The sequence below is a fragment of the Rhipicephalus microplus genome, chromosome 7, assembly GCF_043290135.1.
Source record: "Rhipicephalus microplus isolate Deutch F79 chromosome 7, USDA_Rmic, whole genome shotgun sequence".
In the NCBI taxonomy this organism is placed as follows: domain Eukaryota; kingdom Metazoa; phylum Arthropoda; class Arachnida; order Ixodida; family Ixodidae; genus Rhipicephalus; species Rhipicephalus microplus.
In genome coordinates this window covers 155,176,810-155,199,372 of record NC_134706.1, presented here as the reverse complement: position 1 = coordinate 155,199,372, position 22,563 = coordinate 155,176,810, and the positions used below count along the sequence as shown (strand labels likewise).

General features: G+C 44.5%; 1 protein-coding gene across 7 annotated transcripts in view; it reads right to left on the bottom strand.

Annotated features, from left to right (window-relative positions):
• Positions 1–22,563, bottom strand: part of LOC142767679 (uncharacterized) — a 203,104-nt gene that overhangs the window by 104,707 nt on the left and 75,834 nt on the right. For 2 of the 7 annotated variants that reach the window (XR_012885096.1, XM_075869850.1), the window contains 2 exons: positions 7,760–7,933; positions 5,976–6,058 (listed from right to left, as the gene is read on the bottom strand). The exons of the other annotated variants lie outside the window; for them this stretch is intronic. The gene's annotated coding sequence lies outside the window, so the exon portion shown is untranslated. The remainder of the gene's footprint in view (positions 1–5,975; positions 6,059–7,759; positions 7,934–22,563) is intronic. 7 annotated transcript variants of the gene reach the window in all.

Sequence of the window (22,563 nt, the reverse complement as noted above, 5' to 3'; positions counted from 1 at the left end):
CACTACGTGCGCACGTGCCTCAATTTCCAACGACCAAAGTCACCACCGTTAAAACCAGCTGGACTATTACAACCGATTCAAGTGTCTATGGTACCTTTGCCCAAATTGGAATGGATCTCCTCGGACCATATCCGACTTCCCCGCTGGCAACAAGTGGATAATATTCGCTACTGATTATTTTACGCGCTACCCGGAAACAAGGGCTTTGTCAAGTGGCACCGCCGTTGAAACCGCACGATTTTTCATAGAAAAAATCATCCTGAGGCACGGTTCTCCGAGAATTATAATAACGGACCGAGGTACCGCTTTCACGGCCGCACTCCTGAAGACAGTACTTGCGCTCAGTGGAACATCCCATCGGAAAACCACTTCCTATCATCCACAAACCAACGGCTTAACAGAACGCCTCAACAAGACTATTGCCGACATGTTGAGTATGTACGTTGACATGGATCACAAGAACTGGGACGACTTTCTACCGTACATCACGTTTGCCTATAATGCAGCGCAGCATGAAATTACACGAAGAGCGCCATTCAGTCTCCATGGCCATGAAGTGACGACGATGCTTGACGCCATGTTACTCCACGACTGCAAAAACATCGATATAGACGTTGCATCTTTTACTGAACGAGCAGAGGTGAGGCAGCTTGCACGCGTCCAAATCAACCAGCAGCAACATTGCGACGCCCAACGTTGTAATCTGCGACAGCGATATGTCGTCTATCGGCCCGGTGAAAAAGTCCGGGTATGGTGTCCTATCCGCCGCCTTGGACTGTCTGAAAAATTGATGAAGAGGTATTTTGGCCCCTGACTGCACACCCAGGAATCGTGCAGGATGTGGAAGTGGTTGGCAAGGTACGATGCAGTGACCATAGAATGGTACGGTCTCGAATTCGCCTAGACTTGAAGAAGGAACGACAGAAACTGATACGCAAGAAGCCAATCAATGAGCTATCACTGAGAGGGAAAGTACAGGAATTCAGAGTGTCGCTGCAGAACAGGTACTCGGCTCTTAGTGAGGAAACCAACCTTAGCGTAGTTAAATGAATGATAATCTAACGAGTACCATTACGGAGTGTGCAGTGGAAGTTGGAGGCAGGGTAGTTAGACAGGACACTGGCAAGCTTTCCCAGGAAATGAAGAATCTAATTAAGAAGCGTCAAAGCATGAAAGTGTCAAGTACAACAGACAAAATAGAACTGGCAGAGCTTTCGAAGTTGATTAATAGGTGTAAAGTATGCGATGTAAGAAGGTATAACATGGAGAGAATTGAACACGCTCTGAAAAACGGAGGAAGCGTCAAAGCAGTGAAGAGGAAACTTGGGATAGGCAAAAGTCGGATGTATGCGCTAAGGGACAAAGAAGGCAAAATAACTACCAATATGGATAGGATAGTTAAAATAGCGGAGGAGTTTTACAGAAATCTGTACAGTAGCCGAGACAACCACGACCTTAATACTATAAGAACTAGCAGTAACCCAGATGACACCGTTCCAGTAATAATAGAAGAAGTCAGAAAAGCTATGGAGAGCATGCAAAGAGGCAAAGCTGCTGGTGAGGATCAGTTAACATCAGATCTGCTGAAAGATGGAGGACAGATTGTGTTAGAAAAACTAGCCACCCTGTTTACGAGGTGTCTCCTGACGAGAAGGGTAACAGAGTCTTGGAAGTACGCTAACATCATCTTAATACATCAGAAAGGAGATGACAAGGACTTGAAGAATTACAGGCCGATCAGCTTGCTCTCTGTAGTATACAAGCTATTTACAAAGGTAATTGCTAACAGAGTAAAGAAAACAATAGAATTCAATCAATCAAAGGAACAAGCAGGATTTTGAACAGGCTACTCAACAATTGACCACATTCATACTATCAATCAGGTAATAGAGAAATTCTCAGAGTATAACCAACCACTATACATAGCCTTCATAGATTACGAGAAGGCGTTTGATTCAGTAGAAATATCAGCCGTCATGCAGACACTGCGGAATCAGGGCGTAGATGAAGTATATATAAACATTCTGGAAGAAATGTACAGGGGATCAACTGCTACCATAGTGCTTCATAAAGAAAGCAACAGAATACCAATCAAGAAGGGTGTAAGGCAGGGGGACACAATCTCCCCAATGTTATTTACCGCTTGCTTACAGGAGGTTTTCAGAAGCCTGGAATGCGAACAGTTAGGGATAAGAGTTAATGGAGAATACCTTAGTAACCTGCGCTTCGCCGATGACATTGCATTGCTGAGTAACTCAGGGGACGAATTGCAACTCATGATTACGGAGTTAGACAAGGAGAGCAGAAAGGTGGGTCTTAAAATTAATCTGCAGAAAACGAAAGTAATGTACAACAACCTCGGAAAGGAGCAGCGCTTCGAGATAGGTAATAGTGCACTTGAAGTTGTAAAAGACTATGTCTACTTAGGGCAGGTAATAACCGCAGAGCCTAACCACGAGATTGAAGTACCTAGAAGAATAAGAATGGGGTGGAGTACATTCGGCAAGCACTCTCAAATTATGACAGGTAGATTGCCACTATCCCTCAAGAGGAAGGTATAGAACAGCTGTATCTTGCCGGTACTTAGCTACGGAGCAGAAACCTGGAGACTTACAAAGAGGGTTCAGCTTAAATTGAGGACGACGCAACGAGCAATGGAAAGAAAAATGGTAGGTGTAACCTTAAGAGACAAGAAGAGAGCAGAGTGGATTAGGGGACAAACGGCGGTTAAGGATATCATAGTTGAAATAAAGAAGAGGAAATGGACATGGGCCGGGCATGTAGCGCGTAGACAGGATAACCGCTGGTCATTAAGGGTAACTAACTGGATTCCCAGAGAAGGGAAGCGGGTTAGGGGGAGACAGAAGGTTAGGTGGGCAGACGAGATTAAGAAGTTTGCGGGTATAAATTGGCAGCAGCAAGCACAGGACCGGGTTAACTGGCGGAACCTGGGAGAGGCCTTTGTCCTGCAGTGGACGTAGTCAGGCTTATGATGATGATGATGATTTTGGCCCCTACACAGTTTTACATCAACTGAGTGACGTTAATTACGTGGTCGTTTCTGACAGCTTCTCGACAACTCGCCAGCAAAGGCCAGAAATTGTGCACCTTGTGCGAATGAAGCCCTATTTTTCGTACTTATTTGCACCATACATCTACTGCATCGGCTTTTGTAGAAGAGCATCAGGACGCTGCTCCCTGGAGGGGGCAAACGCAGCATTGAATATGCAGCACCAAGAGAACGACAAAGAGCACTCGCAGCGAGAGAAAAAGACGAGGTTCTGATCCGATCAGTTGGCCAGTGTTCTCGTACAATTATATATATATATATATATATATATATATATATATATATATATATATATATATATATATAGTGTTACAACGACAGTCCAGTGGTTCTTTCGTGGGCCACCTATTCCAATAAGTCCACCGTTATTTCACTAACACTAACACTCAATGAAACTCTGACCAGAGTGTCAATTTTGATCACAGAACTCTATTGGCAGACGTTATCAGAGTTAACATTAAGAATTGTATTGATATTGCGCGCACCCCCAATTATGCATTCAAGATTTCAAACTATTGATTCATTTATTGATAATTTTGAGCTTGCTGGCATTTTCTCCTTATTTTCTCAAAGCTTACATGGGTATTTCATTTGTTGAAGACTATTCCCATGTACTTTTATTGCTTCACTCTGGGAATGGCTTTGTATTGTCTCAGGGTCATGGCGTGGACGAAGGGAGCAAACCTGGTTTTCAGGATAAACTGTTTATCGAAGCAAACTTGTGGCCATGTATAATTTAAGTCAGCAAGACGCTGGCTCCGATAGCGGTGAACCGAGCTTCGGCCGTCGATCAACTGACAAGTGCCGAAGCTTGTCGGAATTTACACAGGTGCCACCGAATATTGCAGCCTTTTTACTGGTCATCGCACGAGCTCTGGAATAATCTCGAGTGTTCACGTCTTGCGCGCAATTTTACCAGAACTATCTACAAGGATAGCGAACCTTCTCGAACAATCAGGCGTCATTTGCACTAACCATTCCTGACAGGCTTTGGGGGCGAAAACCAAATAAAACAAAATGAAAAGAAGCGGGCATCGGTCGATGTCACAGCAGTAGTGGTCTTTTAACTGAAAATCAAGATTGTGTACTTCTCTAAGCTAAGATTGTGGCCTAAAGGTGTGTTCTCGTTTCAACCTCTATTTGCTAATTTCTGCTAATTCTTTGCGTCTTCCTCTGCCTATACAATGCCGTCATAGGCATCAATATGAAGATACCAGTGTCCCAAACCCGTTACGCTTGCAAGATAGATTAAACTCAGTGTTTCTGTTCTGTAGCCATCGTTTAAAGCATTCAAGACAGAAACTGCACAAGATGTGCAGAAGGTCCTGCTGTCTTTAACAAGTGTAGGTACTTTACTTGCAATTCTAAACTGACCGAGCAGTCTTTATGTGGGCATACCTACAGATTTACTTTTGCCGCAGTACGAAATCGTCGTCTACCTTCTGGTGTGCAAAAGCATACCATTTGTGTTTCCCGGTAAAGAATGTTATACGACTACAGACCTCTTATTCTCTTTGATCTTCTTTACACCCTTCTTTACCCTTTTAAAGTAGAGGTTAGCAAAGGGGAGATTTTCTCTACTGAACTGTTGTGCCTTTTCTCTAGATTTCTTTCTTAACAGCTTCTCACAGTGGCTTCGCAGGTGAACAGTGAATTGCTAGTGAGCACTTACTTTGTAGCAATAGCAACGTTGCTTGGCTCTTTTCGGCCACAGGTTGTCTTTGAGCAGTGAAACCTCTTGTGCTATTATCATCAATGTCAGCTCTTCACATCTCAACACTTTCGCATATCGCCAACACACCTTGTTTGCAAAGATGGATCAATCGCACAATGTACACACTTATAGTACGACAAGGCGGTGAGCTCTCAGCGCCCCTGCGTCATCTTAATGTAAACTCGGTACTTCATCATCCATCATTATCTGTTCCTATTCATTGCCGGTGTCTTTTCATGAATACTAGGCTCATCATCGTCATTAATTGGCGTACGTACATGGCGGTGATATCGATAAATTGAATGATATATTCAATCAATCAAGCAATAAATGAGTCACCCTTCATTTCTTTTTCTTTGATAGAGGAGGAAGCGAGACGAAAATCCACAATTACGGCTTCACAGTGGCCCCTGGTGCCTTTTTTGTTAGCATGGGGCAGCAGGAAGGTGGATACGTGATGAATATATTGTGCATAGCGTGTAGTGTACGATATTCTTTTCAGAATTCATTGAAGGAGACATTGCATCACAGAAAACAAGATCACAAAATCTTCTCTAACCCAATTATAAAGCGAAGCTATAAGAATAACGTAAAAACAAAGTAAAAATCAAAACTTTATACCACACTAGCATTACAGAAGATAGTATAGGAGAGGGTGGCGAAAATTCGACACGGAGCAGAAAGCGAAATTTTAAATTTCCCGGCCTCTGCAGCTGAAGAAAAACTACTTTACTTTGTTTCCCTTTTCAAGCAATGAGTGCTCGTCCTTGTCTAACCTTTTTATGTGTAAAAGTTGATGATTGCTGGCAGTGTTTGAGCGGGAAAAATTACGCCGCTACTGTCAGTGTGTTAGCGACCCGTCCAAAAAGGTTTAAAATTCTGCTCGCCAACATTTTGAGATCCATGCACGGAACTCCTTTTGCGTCAGTACAGCAACGTCAATATTTGTTTTCTTACTTTAGACTTCGGGCTAAATAACACCAAATTTTTTGGTCATTTGCTGCTCGAGGACAAAGATGATTTTTTTTTAATTTTTGGCTTGTGAGAAGGTTAAAACGCGAAAAAAGGAGTTCTAGACTGTCTGATTATTTTAAGCATTGCTTTACATCTACTATATATCGTATTTCATTGAACAAGAGGGTTTGGGCGTACGAGAGGATATAATATAGAGCCTCATGGAGGGAAACTGACCTGAAAAAACATTGATCATCGTTCAGAACATGACTCCAATCATTCGGATTGCACCGAGGTTTTTTTGTGTTCCCAAGAACGCTCTGAAAAGGGGCATAAAAATGGTGACATCTTCAAGTCAGGTCGTTAAAAAATACGGCTTTAGATCAAGATTTAACGAATTTCTCCAATACACTAACTGAAAAAAGAACAATTGCTACAAAATCTGAATCAAGCAAATTGAATTCTCAGAAACACATGAGAAGTTCTGCTTTAAAACGTCAAAAAGAGGTGAAGAAACTACAACATTTAGAGTCCCCAATTGTTGAATACTTAAATGAGGTGCATGCGTTCAACAAACAACAACATTGGCACAAAGAAAGACTGGTGGTGTTTGATCTGCAAGCAGTTTTGTGACAACGCAACACCGGGTTCTGTCTAAATTTAATACATGGAGTCCAGAGACTGGGCTCCTTAAAACTGTGTAAGGGCCCACAGAGTGAACTTTAATTCTTTCTGCAGCAAAAACTGAAAGCATGATTTTTTTCACGCAGTCTCGTTTTGCGCCACGCTTGGTCTTCTTTTGCCCCACAAGTTTGAGCAAAAAAAGACATCTATACAGCAATTTTAACTTGAACGAAACAATTTGAATAGTGAAAACATGGCAATATTTATGTAGCACATGCGTCATGCTAAAAAGAAAGTTTATGCATTGATATTTATTGAGAGAATTGAACTAGAAATAAATATTTACTGTTTCCTATTATTGGCGTATTCTATCCCACGCTGCCCTAATTGAATACTATGCTGTTCACAGTTAAACAAGAATATAAATTTATAAAATGTATTTCAATTGACCACTTTCGATAAAAAAAATGTGGTGTCATCACTGACTGACAAAACGGGTCAATATGTTCTGGATGTAAATGCGGAAGGGCTTGAGAAATAGACTTAAAATAGTTATTTTGTGGCTAGGGTACATTACATAATTCTTAGTTTCTTGTACGTCGTATGCGTTTATTTGCATGTAGGTTTACAGCGACAGCTACATGTGCCATTGCGCTTAGCTTATGACTTATATCACACAAGTGTGGGCCATCGCAGATGCTTTAAGTTATACGCGAAAACAGACATGTCTCATTTTATAACTTACTGTAGAAATACGCTTAAACATCCTCTAGTTGTGTATTCGTAGGCAGCAATGAGGCAGGCAATGCGGTCGAGCGTTGTGGCAAAGTATAGACAACAGAGCGAGATGGCTCTCTCGCAGCGCCACCTGTCTTCAGAAGGTAAAGCCGATAAAAGAAAGTCAAACGCTGGTGGAAAAACTGCACCTCCTAAAGTGCTCGCAACTCCATCATCGACAGAATAGGAGAAACAAAGACGTTGACTGCCCGTAGGAAGTTCTTTTGAGGATGTGGGAGTGGCCAAAACTTCGATCGTTTTTCTAGCTGTCGTTTTTTTACGCTACGCTGAAGGATCATTCAAGAACCTTATAAAAGCACCTTTTGCGGCACGCTCTTGTAGCAATTATTTTGATGCTTGACTTTCGTTTGTCTACTTAATCAGCAAATAATACGAGCACGCTCAGATCGCTTTTTGACTCCCGCAGATGGCAATTTGAGCACGTGCCAGATAGATGCCACAAGTATATGTAGAGGCTGTTGAAATGACTGCAGCGCCTTTTTGTTTCTTGGCTGCGGTGGTTTTTGTGCTGCGCATCGGATACTGACTCTACTGTCGACCGCTCAAATACGAGAAAAACTGGAACAGACCATACTGCCCACGTATTTGCGTATACGTACTTCTCAGCGACAACGCCTTCTCGAACGCCTTCACGGGACGCAAAATGGCGGGTAGTTGGCTTCGTCGTTGTGTCTATGTGGTGGACCCTCAGCTTCGAGTTGCTTTTCTGGCTTTGTTTGCTTCAAATCTTGGCACATTTGCTGCACGAACGGGGACGGTGAGGCGTGCTGCGTCTGTGGACAAAAGCACTTTATCTCAAAGCGTCGTGAGGACAGCACAGAGCCGCTGTCTCTCATCATAATGCCCGTACAATGAGCGCATCTTCTTATTTCACATTCCTACTTGCATCGTTCCTGCTTTCTTAGACAATCTTTCCAAACCAAGGCCCTTCGCTGTGAGCTCCACTTCCGAAAGCTCTCAACAATTTCACATGCAATGAAAACGATTCCGCATTTTCTAAACAAAAAGATAGATAGATAGATAGATAGATAGATAGATAGATAGATAGATAGATAAATAAATAGATAGATAGATATATAGATAGACAGACAGACAGACAGACAGACAGACAGACATTTCATATTAGCATTTCATTTCTGCGCCTTCGAGCTGACCAGTATATGAATCTTCTTGAGAGTAAGAGCACTGTCTTAAGGCTTTCACTTCGGGACCATTTTCTGTGGCAGAGTATATTCATTTGCTTGTTTATCATGACAGAGAACCATAAGTTGTTGATCCTTTGCTGTTTTTTTAGAAGGGAAGATTGCAGGGGGACAAGACGCCCAAATGTGCCTCACGTGCTATGTTTATTTACCAATACTGCCAATCTCGCAAGGTGACCATTGTTGGGAGGGCATACATATTACAAGTCATAGGGAGACAGAAAGACAGCAAAAAAAACAATAATTAGGTTCACAGAAACTGCACAGCATGTACAGTTGCTTCTACCATTTCCAAGAAAACATGTAAACATGAGGTGTCTGTAATAGTAGGGCTCATTTGGTTCCATTCTGTTATGGTTTGCAAGAAATATGAATATTTAAAGCAATTTGAGTTAGTCGTGTATTCATTAGGTGTTTGTGAGAGTTCTAGCCAAATATTTTTTTCTCTTTTTCAAAACTACCACTGTTAACTTCAAAACGAACGCCGAAATGCAAAATGAATAGAAAAGAAATTCATGAAACAGAATTCGTGATTATTCGGTTTGTAATGCTGAATTTTATAGCTCCATTTTCAGCTCTCGCTTCAACTTTGGACATAAAAATATTGTGAACAAGCTGAGCATCTAACCTTTCTCGCCTGGCAGTACTAAAACATCGCAGTGTTGATCACGTCCGTGAAGACACCGTCTGAATAATACACAACCTTACTGAAGCTTCCTTAAAGTGACGCTTAAGAAAATTTATCACAGTGCCTATTCTAACAGATACTTTGTTACATGCTTTTAAAGTGCGTGAGCCAAAGTCATCGAGAAATCTTCAATCTCTTGCTGACGCTTAACAGGACCATGAGACATGCCATGCTACTAATCGCTTATCTGTGACAAGTGTTGCATTCTTGCATCCCTTCCTTTGATGCATCCGTATAAGCCTATCTGTCAAGATAATTCGAGAAATACTACCGGAAAGGTTTATTTTTAATAACAGACAGGCCTGCTACCGGACGCAAGCCTTATCCCGAATGTTACTTTGCGCGTCGGTGTCGTCTGGGTGGCCCGGTAAACTGTAGACTAAACATGGCCCCGAGCAAGCATAAGTAATGCATACAAGGACTTTTGGCCGTGAAAAATGTAAAAACAATTTCTACGTACGACCGTGACAATGCTAGGGGTAGAAGGTGGATCACGGCTCTTGCACCCAACGAGTGGCGAGGAACAGAAAATGACCGCCAGGGTGCGAAAAGCTCCCGGATGTGGCGCCAATTATGATCCCCCACTTTTTGATGTCTGGTGGTGAGCCTGGAAAAAGGTAGCTAAAACAATTCGAGACGTGGATTCACCGACGTAAAAAAGAGAGAGGTGTACGGAGGCCATTTGCATGTGATCTGTGGCAAGGCCTCTAAGCAGATTAGTGAAATTGCCCAAATTAACGGAAGAAAAGCAATGGGAAATAGCGAAATAACAGTCACCGTGGCGCCGTCTGCTTCACTCCACATGTTATTCCGCTCGAAATAAACTTCGTCCACAGACGCCCAATAGCTGCTACTTTCGGGCGTCTTCCTCTTTTCACGCATACTCTATAAAAAAACAGATAGGTGAGGCAGGAAGATAAAACCATTTCTCCTTCCCACCTTTTGTAGTATCGAGCAAGTGTGTACAGAACGCAACGAAGTATGACCCCTCCACGTGATGCGTGATTTCATGCATGCACATGTTCTGAGACGCACGGCACCACTTTCTTGTGGCCGTCAGGAACGACGAGTGTAGCAAGACAGCTAGGAAAAGTTCGCCTGTGTTTCGCTACACCTATCGCTTGTAACCAAACTGTAGCATCTGTTGCGAGCGCCACCACAGTCGGTGAACCCTCTGTTGATGTAGCTCATGCGGTAGCTGCAAACTCTAGATCACAGCCAATTTAAGCCGAACTTCAACATGGATGATGTGAGTTTTATTCAGCCTCTCTTTTTATCACTTATTTGAGCAATACCTCCTTAGGTCCCCCATGATTGCCCTATATTTTTTCGCGGCACATCCGCCCTCTCATGCTTCAGGGTGCATGTAAATATGGTTCTTTCAATCTTGTTTCTGGTGATGTGAATACAACGCTTTGGTTATTCTATTGTTGGAGCATCCGATAGAAGGCGCTGCGATCAGTTGTTTTTGTAGGCTCCTCTAATAACGTTTCAAGGCGGGGCAGTAATTATTTCGGGTAGGCACCGGCAATGTTCTTGGGACCGCAGAAAATAAACAACAAAAAATGAGAAGAGATTTAGCCATAGCGAGAAGAAACACAGCGCTTCGCTGTCGAAAATAAGTGATTAAAATAATGCCTTATTGGCATCAGCATATACGGGAGATGACACGGTCGGATGTCGTTTGGCTCCGTTTCCAATCAAGTACATCATACTGCAACATCAAAAAGAACCTCATTAGATTTTTATAGGATCCACTGCCCGAGTCCGCAATAAGAAATGCTGAGGTTATCATTTTCTCCAGTGGTACATGGAGCAGCACATGGATATGTGCAATATTACATTACGGCAATATGGCACGGTAAGAGCAACACAGTTGCAAAGAAGAGACGTTGTCTGACACTACAAAGCAATGCGCAGGGGCCGGACGTCGGGTGAAATTTTCTATCATTGCTCAGACACAAGTTTCAATGTTCAGTGACGACACACGCCCACTTATAATCAGTGAAGTGTATGACACAACCTGCTAACACCATTGCAATGGCGAAAGGTGCACAAGTGGATCTGTGGCCATGCCACTTCTCATACGAGGAAGACGAGGATGCAATTCTAGGTTCCCATTGCTGAAATTGATTCCCCTTTCGCTCAGATTAAAAACCGTCAGATTTGGTGGAGGTGGTGAGTAGCCTGCAGTGATGACACTACAGTTGTACCATCACTTATATAGCTTATGTAATTGAAATAGCCATTCCTGCATTAATCATACACCAATTAGCCCCAATCTCCCAGAGGGCAATATTATATATGATGCATACACAAATTTTTTGTTTAGGTTGAGTTAACATTGCGTCTTTGCCTGTTTGTGAAAAGTATCGAAACGAAACAGTGTTTTCACTTCACGTGCTCGCGCATGTGAAAGCGTTTATAGAACGCTAATTAAAGTATAGCTTGCCAACTAGAACCCTTCTCTCATCAGAATAGGACTGCATAAATTCGTGAGCTCCCGATGCAATTTACTGTAAGACATGTCGTGACAGTTATGGGTAGCGGTAAAATCGCCGGTGAATAAGTTCCACTTTACAGACTCAGCGTGTGCAGTGCGTCTCCCGGAGAACATTTTATAGTAGTCACTAATGACGATATATGTGTGTTTATAGAGGCGGCTGCCGTTTGGTTCGGTCATAGCACGCCAGCGATCACGTGCAGTCAATATGGTTCCTGATTGCTAGTATGATAATAATTCATAATCACTAAGGACTGAGAGGTAGTACATACACAGACACGCAGAAGAAATGCTTGAAGAAATCACCTCGCGACAAAACTTTTTCTTCCAGAGGGGTATAGACTCGCAGACGTAAATCCAGATACAATCTCCAACAAAACTAATTGACGAAAAAAGCTCTATGCAAGGGAAACCAGAATATGCAACCAAGTCTAGAGGAAAGCAGCGTCGTAAAATAAAAAAAAGAAGAAACAAGCAACAAACGAGTAAAATAGCGCCAATATTAATCCAATTTCCCGGACTTCAGCGCCGTTTCAACCCTACGAAAAGTAGGCAGACTACAGGTGCACATACGTATAAAAGCCCTACCATATGCATAAATTCCGCGTTAGACCTCTCCTGAAGGCGCACCGTTGCATGCTGCCCCGTGCTCTAAATGTTCTACGTCGTTCTTTATTTTGTTCCGTATAACTCATTGAGCGTCACATTTTTTTCGCACCCCAAAACCCTGAGACCCTTTTCTCCATACTAGCTGACGCGGATGATACTGGGCGCCACGCTCACACGGTATGCGATCATCCCGCATATAATACAAATTATGGCACAGCCATAAAGTTTCCGAGGGAGTCGTCTGTTAATTATCCCAAAGAGTATTCGCCACGGTCCAAGGGCACACCCTCTATACCGCTGAGACGGAACAATGTTAGCTAAGAAGCATCCTATAAAAACAAAACAGAGAATTGACAATAATAGCTTTGGCCACCAGGTTGCGTCGCAAATAAAACGACCTTCGGTTCAAACCTACTACTTCACTAAGAAGAAGGTTCGAGCGTTAACCACGGGTTTTGTTCACCCAGAACGATGATCACGACACCGGGATCAAGTTCAGCCTCGTAGGAAAAATACACCTTGAAAGAAATTGCTGTAGACTGTAAAACGAAAGTGTAGAACCCGTACAGCCCACACGCTGAAATAATTGTCAGGATATTCATTGAATTAGAACTGCAGAGTATGTAAATTTTTCAGAGTATTCTAGGTTACGAGTGTTGGTAAGCAGTAAATGTTAACCATGCATGCAAGCAAGGTACGCCTGAAATTTTCATGAAACTAAAGCCCAGAAAAAAAGAGAAAATCAGACTTGTGGATTGCGTAAATAACAGTGGGTCATAAATAAAGAGATCTCTAAAAAACGCAGTTTTTAAAAGTAAAGATACAGTATAATAAAGTTTACATAGAGAACAACCAAATATTGTTAATATTAGGAAAGAAAAACTTGTTATCTATTTGCTGGTTTACGCCACCTCTGGGAATGCAGGTTAAAGAGCTACACCAGTTGTTCAAGAAATTCCGAATCATTCAGGGACATTTTATGCCGCTGACTTCACCTCTGTGGAGAATCTGAATGCGTAATGCATACACGCTACAATTTAGCACATCGAGCTATTATAGCAACAGGAAGACGAACTAAGAATCATCGAGTGTCAGGGGTGTTTTGGGACATGTTAAAACAGCAGAAAGTGTGCGTGAAAAAGTCTCAGGGAGGCCCATATGGCGGTTACAGGAAGGAGATGCGGTGGAGTTAGGATGGAACATGATTGAAATGAGAGCTGGAAAGGTATAGCCTCTATAACTAAAAAGGGCATCGTGAGAGATGGAAAGAGAGAGTTTGGCAGTGGAGCACGTGAAAGAAAAAAAAAAGAAGAGAGAAAGAACGAGCAGCCATGCCTTGATTGTCTACAGCTCGTAAAGCTCAAGGGGACGCCACATGTTGAACGCCAGTAGAGCCCTCGCTGTGCAAACCTGTAATTACAATCACTTGCTCACTGCCAACGCCAGCTGCATAGGATTGCACTGGCATGGTTGAGAGCACTTTTCGCTCCCAGGGACTGCTCAGAAGTTGTCGCTATAACTGCATTTTCTCTATGCTCTGGCTTAGAAGGAGATAGCGGTACATCGAGAGCAGCAGCGAGCACGCAGAACACGTGCGCACAACATGTATGTTGTCCACGTCACCAGAATCATGTTTACAAAATTCCTATTGCCGACAGCAACACCCTCTCGTAGCCCCTGCCGCAACAAAGGACGCTTGCAGAAACACGCGCACCGTGCACGGACAGAGCGTGCGTACGCGTGAACGCCCATCGAACTTTTTAATTGAAGCATCGTTAACAATCAGGACCGGTGTTACATTACACATTCTGAGCCCAGGACCACAATGGCAAGCGCTAGGTCGAGCGGCCAAGGTAGTTGTTGAGCTGCTGCTCCGTCATAGAAGGTCTGGTCAAGCTGTTAGAAAAGGCCTGTTCATGCCCTTTGCGGATTGATCAGCCCCTACAGATTGGCAGGACACATTTGCGTGGTCTTTGGCTTTCAACTAGCGAGAAATCTCAAAGGATTGGGAGGAAATGAGAGTTTCTCGACTACATTTGCTTCAGCCTTAAGGATCTGTAAGTGGTGTACACTTTACAGAGGGCGTTCATTTTTTCTAAGAGTAACTTCAAAACACTTCGAATGTTTCAGAGAACAAAAGGCTGAAAATTTGATGTCAACACCAATTATATTCAATCTATATTCACAACTTGTCACGTAACAGCTATATTATTACACTGTTCTCCCATGACTGCGTGCTATATCACCAAGAATCTAATGCTTTACATTCTTCGGTTATGCAAAGAAATCTTAACATTGTACAGGAGAGGTGTTAAAACTGTAAAATATCACAGATTATTAGGAAGACTTTTTTATTGATTGATCACCGACGTAAACACTACATCACTGACGCTTAAACTCGGTAAAAGTACCCGGTGGCTGTTTCTAAAAACAATAAAAATTTAGGCGTTCAAATTTTCAGTTATATAACAAAGTCGATAGACATTATTATATGACTAATTCAGCAAATGGTGTCTTTTGTTATCTTCGTCACAAGGTTCCCTCGTCAGCTACTTTTACTGAACAGATAGCTTATAAAACACTTCCAAGACCGAAACTTAACTATGCTAATACCATTTTGGCCCCTATCAAGCGGACCTAACTAATATTGTTGAATCCATCCAGAACCGTGCCTTCAGATTCATTATCTTGAATTACTTGACCAACATATGTGAGTCAGCAGTAAAACCCCAGCTGAATTTTCCTCATCGTTACTCTCCCCGTGTACTTTCACGCCTGTGTCTATACTAAGAGTTCTCTCATTCATTTTAAACAGATAAGGCATTCATCGGGCTTGCTCTATAATCGCTCCATTATTATCTGAATGCCAACTATCCCGCACTCACCCGAACGAAGTGCTACCGGAAATCGTTATTTCATCCGACAACGCAACAGTGAAACGACCTTCCCACACACATCCCCGTATCAGCTAGTTTTGCTAAATTTAAATCTGCCTTGAAGAGGGATTCATCGTTATTTTGGACAGGTACTAATACTGTTGTTCTTTTGCTCTTCTTGTTGTTCCGCCTGTTTCAAATTTAGGTTTATGTTTCTTACACATTTGACTTTTTTTCATGCGCACCGCTCATGTAAGTTCTTTTGGACATTTGAGGTACGAGTAAATGAACGAGCGACCATATTGTTGTTTCTCTCGCCGCACCAGATCAACATATTTGCCAACACAAAACGTGCATTTGTGGCTTAATAGCGTTCTTCACCTGGTTCAAAATTTAGTGCATACGAGTTGAACATGTGTGCCAGAATATTTCAGCAGCCACCTGGGAATATAATCAGTTTGAAGGTGTGTACAAACCATTGCCTCCTTATGCACAGCAAGTTCTCATCCCATTTCTCGTGATGCTCACTAGGATGAGCGTGCTACAAATGTACGGCGGAGCCGCGGAGCTCTATATGACGGAACTCACACTCTCTCGCGCATTCTACCGCACTGAAGCTTGCACTTGTTAGCTATTTTCGCGAAAGATCATAAGCCCTGTGTAAAATAGGAGCACACAGTTACTTTGAAAGACCGGTACAGATGAAGCTATATGATTGCTGACGTGAGTCCAGTACCTTATGATAATCCGCTGGACGTGGCCGGGTTAGATATAAAGGAGCATAACATTGCTGTGGTGGTTTTCAGAATACATTTAAGAAATAGCCCATACACCATCCATAAATTGGTCACTGAGCCTATTAGAAATTATCAGCAAACACTTTACATCTTTTGCCCCGCCGCCATGGTCTAGTGGCTAAGGTACTCGGCTGCTGACCGGCAGGTCGCGGATCAAACCCTGGCTGCGGCGGCTGTATTTCCGATGGAGGCGAAAGTGTTGTAGGCCCGTGTGCTCAGATTTGGGTGCACGTTAAGAAACCCCAGGTGGTCAAAATTTCCGGAGCCCTCCACTACGGTGGCTCTCATAATAATATGGTGGTTTTGCGACGTTAAGCCCCACATATCAATCAATCACTTTACAACTTTTATACTACTGTTCAAACTTAAAATAAAATACAAGAGCTGTCCGCAAGATGCAAGTAGCAGCGAAGCGCGAATTCAGAGCTACATGAGAGACACGTATAATGTTCAAGTTGTTTGAAAGTGTTATAATCTGAAGGCATGTGTGCAGTTCGTGCATCAATGGTCTTCATATCATTTTAAGTCTGTTTCTAGCGGAAAACTACCGCTGGCAGAATGTACACTATATTATCAGGTAAACAATTGTCCGAACAATAAAGAAGTTTAGAAAAGAAAAAAGGATATTAGAGATCATTTGCACTGCCACGCTTCCTGCATCAGATAACAGCTAATGCACTTCTTGAAGGTAGTAAAACAACGAAGCTGAAAACTTTCAGTTCAAGTATTTAACACTGAGTTATTCCAGAGGGTCCATTAAAGCTTGTATCAATTATTGGTTACATCTTTTTTGATATATTATTTCGTATTATCCGCGAGTGTGTTCCATCTTTTGTTTCAGCGGAAGGGAGTTGATTCGTGTGACTTGCCTAATTTCAGTAGCAAATACACGGTACAGGATTTCTTGTGCATACGACAGATGAACTTACGTTTCACGTAGTCACAGGGAGCTTTGCTGTGAAAACAGAAACACACACATTTATAGCAATGAGTAACAAAAGGCAGTGCACATGGATTTCCCAGAAAGGAAGAACCCAGCTGGCAAAAAGCTCCTGGACGAGGAGAGTTTGGCAGTTCACAAGGCTATAACCTAGTGAACTGCGAAATGCTTCGTACGTGTGGCAGCCCATGTCGTTAAGTACATGTTGGTAAAACACCAATTAGGCTAATTGATTAGCTACAATATCAGTCGCCATTGCCTAAGAATCACCAATAACCCAGCTCTCTCGAAATTTTCCAAATCGGCAACTCTTGCACACTTTTTGAAAGCGAGTGTTCTGCATACGCTTAACATAACACCTTCTTGGAACCATGTCACGCAATCTCGTATACACCACGCAGACACTGCAGTGAATACTGATGCAAGACGACGTAAGGAACGGCAACAATGGGCCCTACAGAAATGGATAAATCCGATGCGTGCTTTCTAAATGTCTGAGATGGCGAGAAATAACGACATGACCGAAAGTAATCTGGCCAAGATAAAGAATAAGCTGCCTGGCGGCGCGGTCATTCGCAAACGCAAACAACGGAGGCTGTCACACATGTCCCGTTAATTAGGGAGGCAATCGCCGGGCTAATTCCAAGAGCCGATGTATCGGCCCCCCGAACCGCACCACGAAAGCGTGGACAATTTAGAAGTGGGCCTTTTTGGCGCGCCAGCGGACGCCGGCTGTGGCCCAAAGAACAAGTCAGAGCCGAGAGTTGATAAACAAACAAATATTATATTCTCAAAAATGGCAGATCGAAAACAATACACAAGAATGCACACTCCACAATAGTTACATACAATACGTCACCAACCAGACAACGTACTACACAGTACAATCAACCACACTCAAAACAACGGACTCAGACAACAATACGCACTACAATGCAGTCGCATGCATTGAACAACCAAGACACTTAAGGACTAAAGAGATAGAAAACCTATCCAGTCCAAAGTTCTTGGAACAAAAGTCTGAATGATACTCGTCCGAGAATCACTCACTCAAAGTCCAGCGTTGTTGTCGTTCCGCAGCCCTCGAAGTTTATCTTCCAGGAAACCTCCCGTCTTCAATTGGCCACTCTTCAAACTTCAACTTCTTCGCCGGAAATCCGTCGGCTTCACACACGCAGCTGTTGCCCGCGTCTTCGCTCGATAGCGGTAAACACACGCTCTTGCCTGTAGCTCGAGCCTTCACCCACAGGTGGAACTCCTCTTCATCTCCTGTTCTGTCACTACGGACAGCACCTTCGCCGACTCCACGGCGGAATCCCTACGCGCTCCGGCGCTAACTTTCCGTCTTCTCCTGCTTTCTCGTCTCGGCCGCTCGATTAAATACCTTGCGCGCGACATTCCAGACGCTTCTCGTCATTTCGTCGGCGCGATACGCAGCGAAAGCTGGGGAGAGGTGCGAGACGGTTCGACTGCCCTCTCCGGAGGATGATTCACTCGGTCTGACCCCGCCTCCTTCGTTCTAGAAAAATCGCGGCCTTGCTGGGCCGCCGATGTGGGGTGAGGAGGATCGTCTGCGAAGCCGTGCTTCTGCGGGGAGAGCACGCGCCCGGGAGCCCTGGATGTTTGCTTTCTTTTTTTTTCTTTTTACCTCGCGGCGTTTCTGCCGTCCGTTGTCGCAAGGCTTTGGCGGCGCGCTCTTTTTTAGCGCTCGTTCTGTGACACTGCCCCCCACTTTAAGAATATTATCTCATAATATTCAAAACCACACAAACGAGCGCGAACAGTCACCACACATTCTCACAGACTGTAACACAATCCGTCGCTCATGACACTTCACATTCACAATATATCACTCAATACAAACGTACATTGTAGTTCAATTCCACAACACATGAAATATAGCCACAGGTACATGCCTACAACACTTCATCACACATTCTAAACAATACAAACGTACAAAGTTCTGTCTATACAACAATTATACAACACTATACATCACACCATCGCACAAAGCACTGACTCACTCGACATACACTTGAGACAAAGGATAACAAGAACATTAACACAACATATGTCACTCAGCCCTGCCAAACACAATCTGATTCCACCTCAGCACCCATCTTGAGTACTTCGAACAGCGCTTGCGCCCCTTTTTTCGGTGCTCGCTCGATCTCTTCTTGTGCTTCCACGTTCTTTTTCGGCGAGCCCTTTCCAACGACGTTATCTGAGGCGTCGTCTCAGCCATCGTTGTCTCTTCCGACACCGTTAACGCGTCATTACATTCGACGGGTCCTGTCTGTTTATTTACCCGCTTGATAATGCCTCTACATTTTGCCCGGCTGGCCAACTCCGTCTCCTTTACACTGTCGGTCGGTTGAGGTCGTGCCGACGTAAGTCCAGTTGCTCGGCCCGTGAACTTATTCGACACGATCGTCTTCTCATTCGCTGTCTCTTGGGCCGCGGCTTCACCTTGGGCTCTAGTGAGATCCGTCACGGGCTGCTCCACCCTTGTATCTCGCGGTCGCTGTGTTGGCGAGGGCTCTATCTTCGGGTCTTCTCCCAAACATTCTGGATCACTTGGCCCTCGCGCCCCGTCGATGTTTCCGATGACAAGGTCATACAGGGGGGTCGTCATGCATAAAGCAGTAACCTTCCCGCTCAAGTACGGGGTTTCAACCACAATTTCTGCTTCGGGAAGCATCCGAACCGTACGGTCAATTAGGCAAACCGGTTTCATTTTGCCTGTTATCTCACTTTCCCGTACCAAATTTCTCCGCACGATAACAGCGGAACTGCCGGTATCTCTTAACACCGTAATCTTTTTGTCCGCAACTTTTCCAGGCAGCGTTGGCATTCCTTTCGTAACCCCGGTTGGCTGTTTTGACATTACAGCACCGACAATAGGAATTTTCTCCCCATTCTTCAACTCTACGAATCCATCGGTGACGGCATTATTATCAGATTTCGGTGCTGCTTGCACACAGGATACCTGGTGAGTTTGACTCACTCCGTTCCGACATGCATCTGCTTTGTGCCCAGTCTGACCACACTTAAAACATTTCACTACCGTAGGGCTCGTAAAGATCGTCCGACAGTTTTTCGCGCGATGACCCACTCGGTTACACAGAAAACATCGCTGAATGTTCTCTGGTGCACGCTTCTTTTCTTCGGGAGCCAATTTCTTCGAATCGTCGGGACACTCCTTCTTGATTTTGGCCAAATTAGTGCCACCTTGCGCTTCCAAGAATTGATCAGCCAATTCAAGCATTCCTTCAAGTGAGTCAGCCTTCCTCTCTTTTAAGTACAGTGACAGGCTTGGGTGGCAACTAGTAAGAAATTGTTCTCTAATTAGCAGCTCTCTAAGCTCATCGTACTCCTGCGCTGTCCCTGAAAGTTCAATCCATCTGTCGAAATAATGACAAAGTCGGGCGGCATACTGCGTAGCCGTCTCCCCATCAGCTGGCTTTCCTGTCCTAAATCTGTCCCGGAATCCTTCCACGGTAAATCTAAATCGCTTCAGCAAAGCAACTTTCACCTTTGCATAGTTGGCTGCATCGGTCGGCGTCAGCCTACCGTACACACTGAGCGCTTCACCACTCAAGCAAGTACTCAAAGCAGTTGCCCATTGATGTTCCGGCCAATTCTGGCTCTTCGCAATCGTCTCAAATCGGTGAAGGTACGCGTCAAGGTCGTCCTTCCTTTCATCAAACGCTACGAGCAGCTTGCTTGGGTTCAAGCGGAAGCCGTGATCTTCCCGTTCGCTGCTTTCAACTCTAGCTTGGACGGGAGTTTCACTTCGCTGTTGCAAACGGAGCCGCTCGAGTTCCATCTCGTGCTGCCGCTGCCGCTCCCTTTCAGCCATCTCCGCTTCTCTTTCTTCTTTCGCCCTTTCAGCTGCCAACCTCTCTCTCTCCAGCTCCAACTTCAATTGCTGCTTTCTTTCTTCTTTCAGCTGTCGCTCCCTTGCCTCTCTTTCTTCTCTCGCCCTTTCAGCTGCCAGCTTTTCTCTCTCCAACTCAGCTTCTTTTTCCGCTTTGGTTCTTTCGACCGCCAACCTCTCTTTTTCCAGCTCGGCTGCTTTTTCTTCTTTTTCCCTCTGGGTGACCCACTTCCGTAGTTCGGCGCCAGAAAGACCCATCTTTTCACCAAGAGCAACTAACTTTTCGAGATCCATGGTGTCTCGCGAATAAAACCTTGCCGCGTGCAAAAAGTATCTGCCTAAATCAGTCTATCGGAGCACTCCCCTGCACTCGTTAACGAGAACACTGAACAACACACAAAATCGTTCCGATAGCAGTATCACCAACTCGAGGCTCTTTCTTACTACTTTGGACACACTGTGCACCAAAAGGTCCTGTATCGCGGACGCCAGATTAATTGTCACACCGGTCCCGTTAATTAGGGAGGCAATCGCCGGGCTAATTCCAAGAGCCGATGTATCGGCCCCCTGAACCGCACCACGAAAGCGTGGACAATTTAGAAGTGGGCCTTTTTGGCGCGCCAGCGGACGCCGGCTGTGGCCCAAAGAACAAGTCAGAGCCGAGAGTTGATAAACAAACAAATATTATATTCTCAAAAATGGCAGATAGAAAACAATACACAAGAATGCACACTCCACAATAGTTACATACAATACGTCACCAACCAGACAACGTACTACACAGTACAATCAACCACACTCAAAACAACGGACTCAGACAACAATACGCACTACAATGCAGTCGCATGCATTGAAGAACCAAGACACTTAAGGACTAAAGAGATAGAAAACCTATCCAGTCCAAAGTTCTTGGAACAAAAGTCTGAATGATACTCGTCCGAGAATCACTCACTCAAAGTCCAGCGTTGTTGTCGTTCCGCAGCCCTCGAAGTTTCTCTTCCAGGAAACCTCCCGTCTTCAATTGGCCACTCTTCAAACTTCAACTTCTTCGCCGGAAATCCGTCGGCTTCACACACGCAGCTGTTGCCCGCGTCTTCGCTCGATAGCGGTAAACACACGCTCTTGCCTGTAGCTCGAGCCTTCACCCACAGGTGGAACTCCTCTTCATCTCCTGTTCTGTCACTACGGACAGCACCTTCGCCGACTCCACGGCGGAATCCCTACGCGCTCCGGCGCTAACTTTTCGTCTTCTCCTGCTTTCTCGTCTCGGCCGCTCGATTAAATACCTTGCGCGCGACATTCCAGACGCTTCTCGTCATTTCGTCGGCGCGATACGCAGCGAAAGCTGGGGAGAGGTGCGAGACGGTTCGACTGCCCTCTCCGGAGGATGATTCACTCGGTCTGACCCCGCCTCCTTCGTTCTAGAAAAATCGCGGCCTTGCTGGGCCGCCGATGTGGGGTGAGGAGGATCGTCTGCGAAGCCGTGCTTCTGCGGGGAGAGCGCGCGCCCGGGAGCCCTGGATGTTTGCTTTCTTTTTTTTTTCTTTTTACCTCGCGGCGTTTCTGCCGTCCGTTGTCGCAAGGATTTGGCGGCGCGCTCTTTTTTAGCGCTCGTTCTGTGACAGAGGCGTGGTGCGTAAAGTCATGAAGCCATCAGGTGGCGTGGTCGTCTTTGTACCTCGGCTGAGCCTCGAGCCCATGGCGTGACGAGATGGCCGCCACTCACGCCACACTCTTATTATTTTTTTGAACCAATGCAGTCGCGTGTCATCTAACGAAATAACAAGCGCCTGTAGGGCACGCTGATGACAATGCTTTGCAACGAGGCACACTCCGTGCTGCACCATAGCCCTTTCTTTGCTCTTCATCTAGGCTTAACATTGTGTACGAGCAGTGATAGGCGAGTCC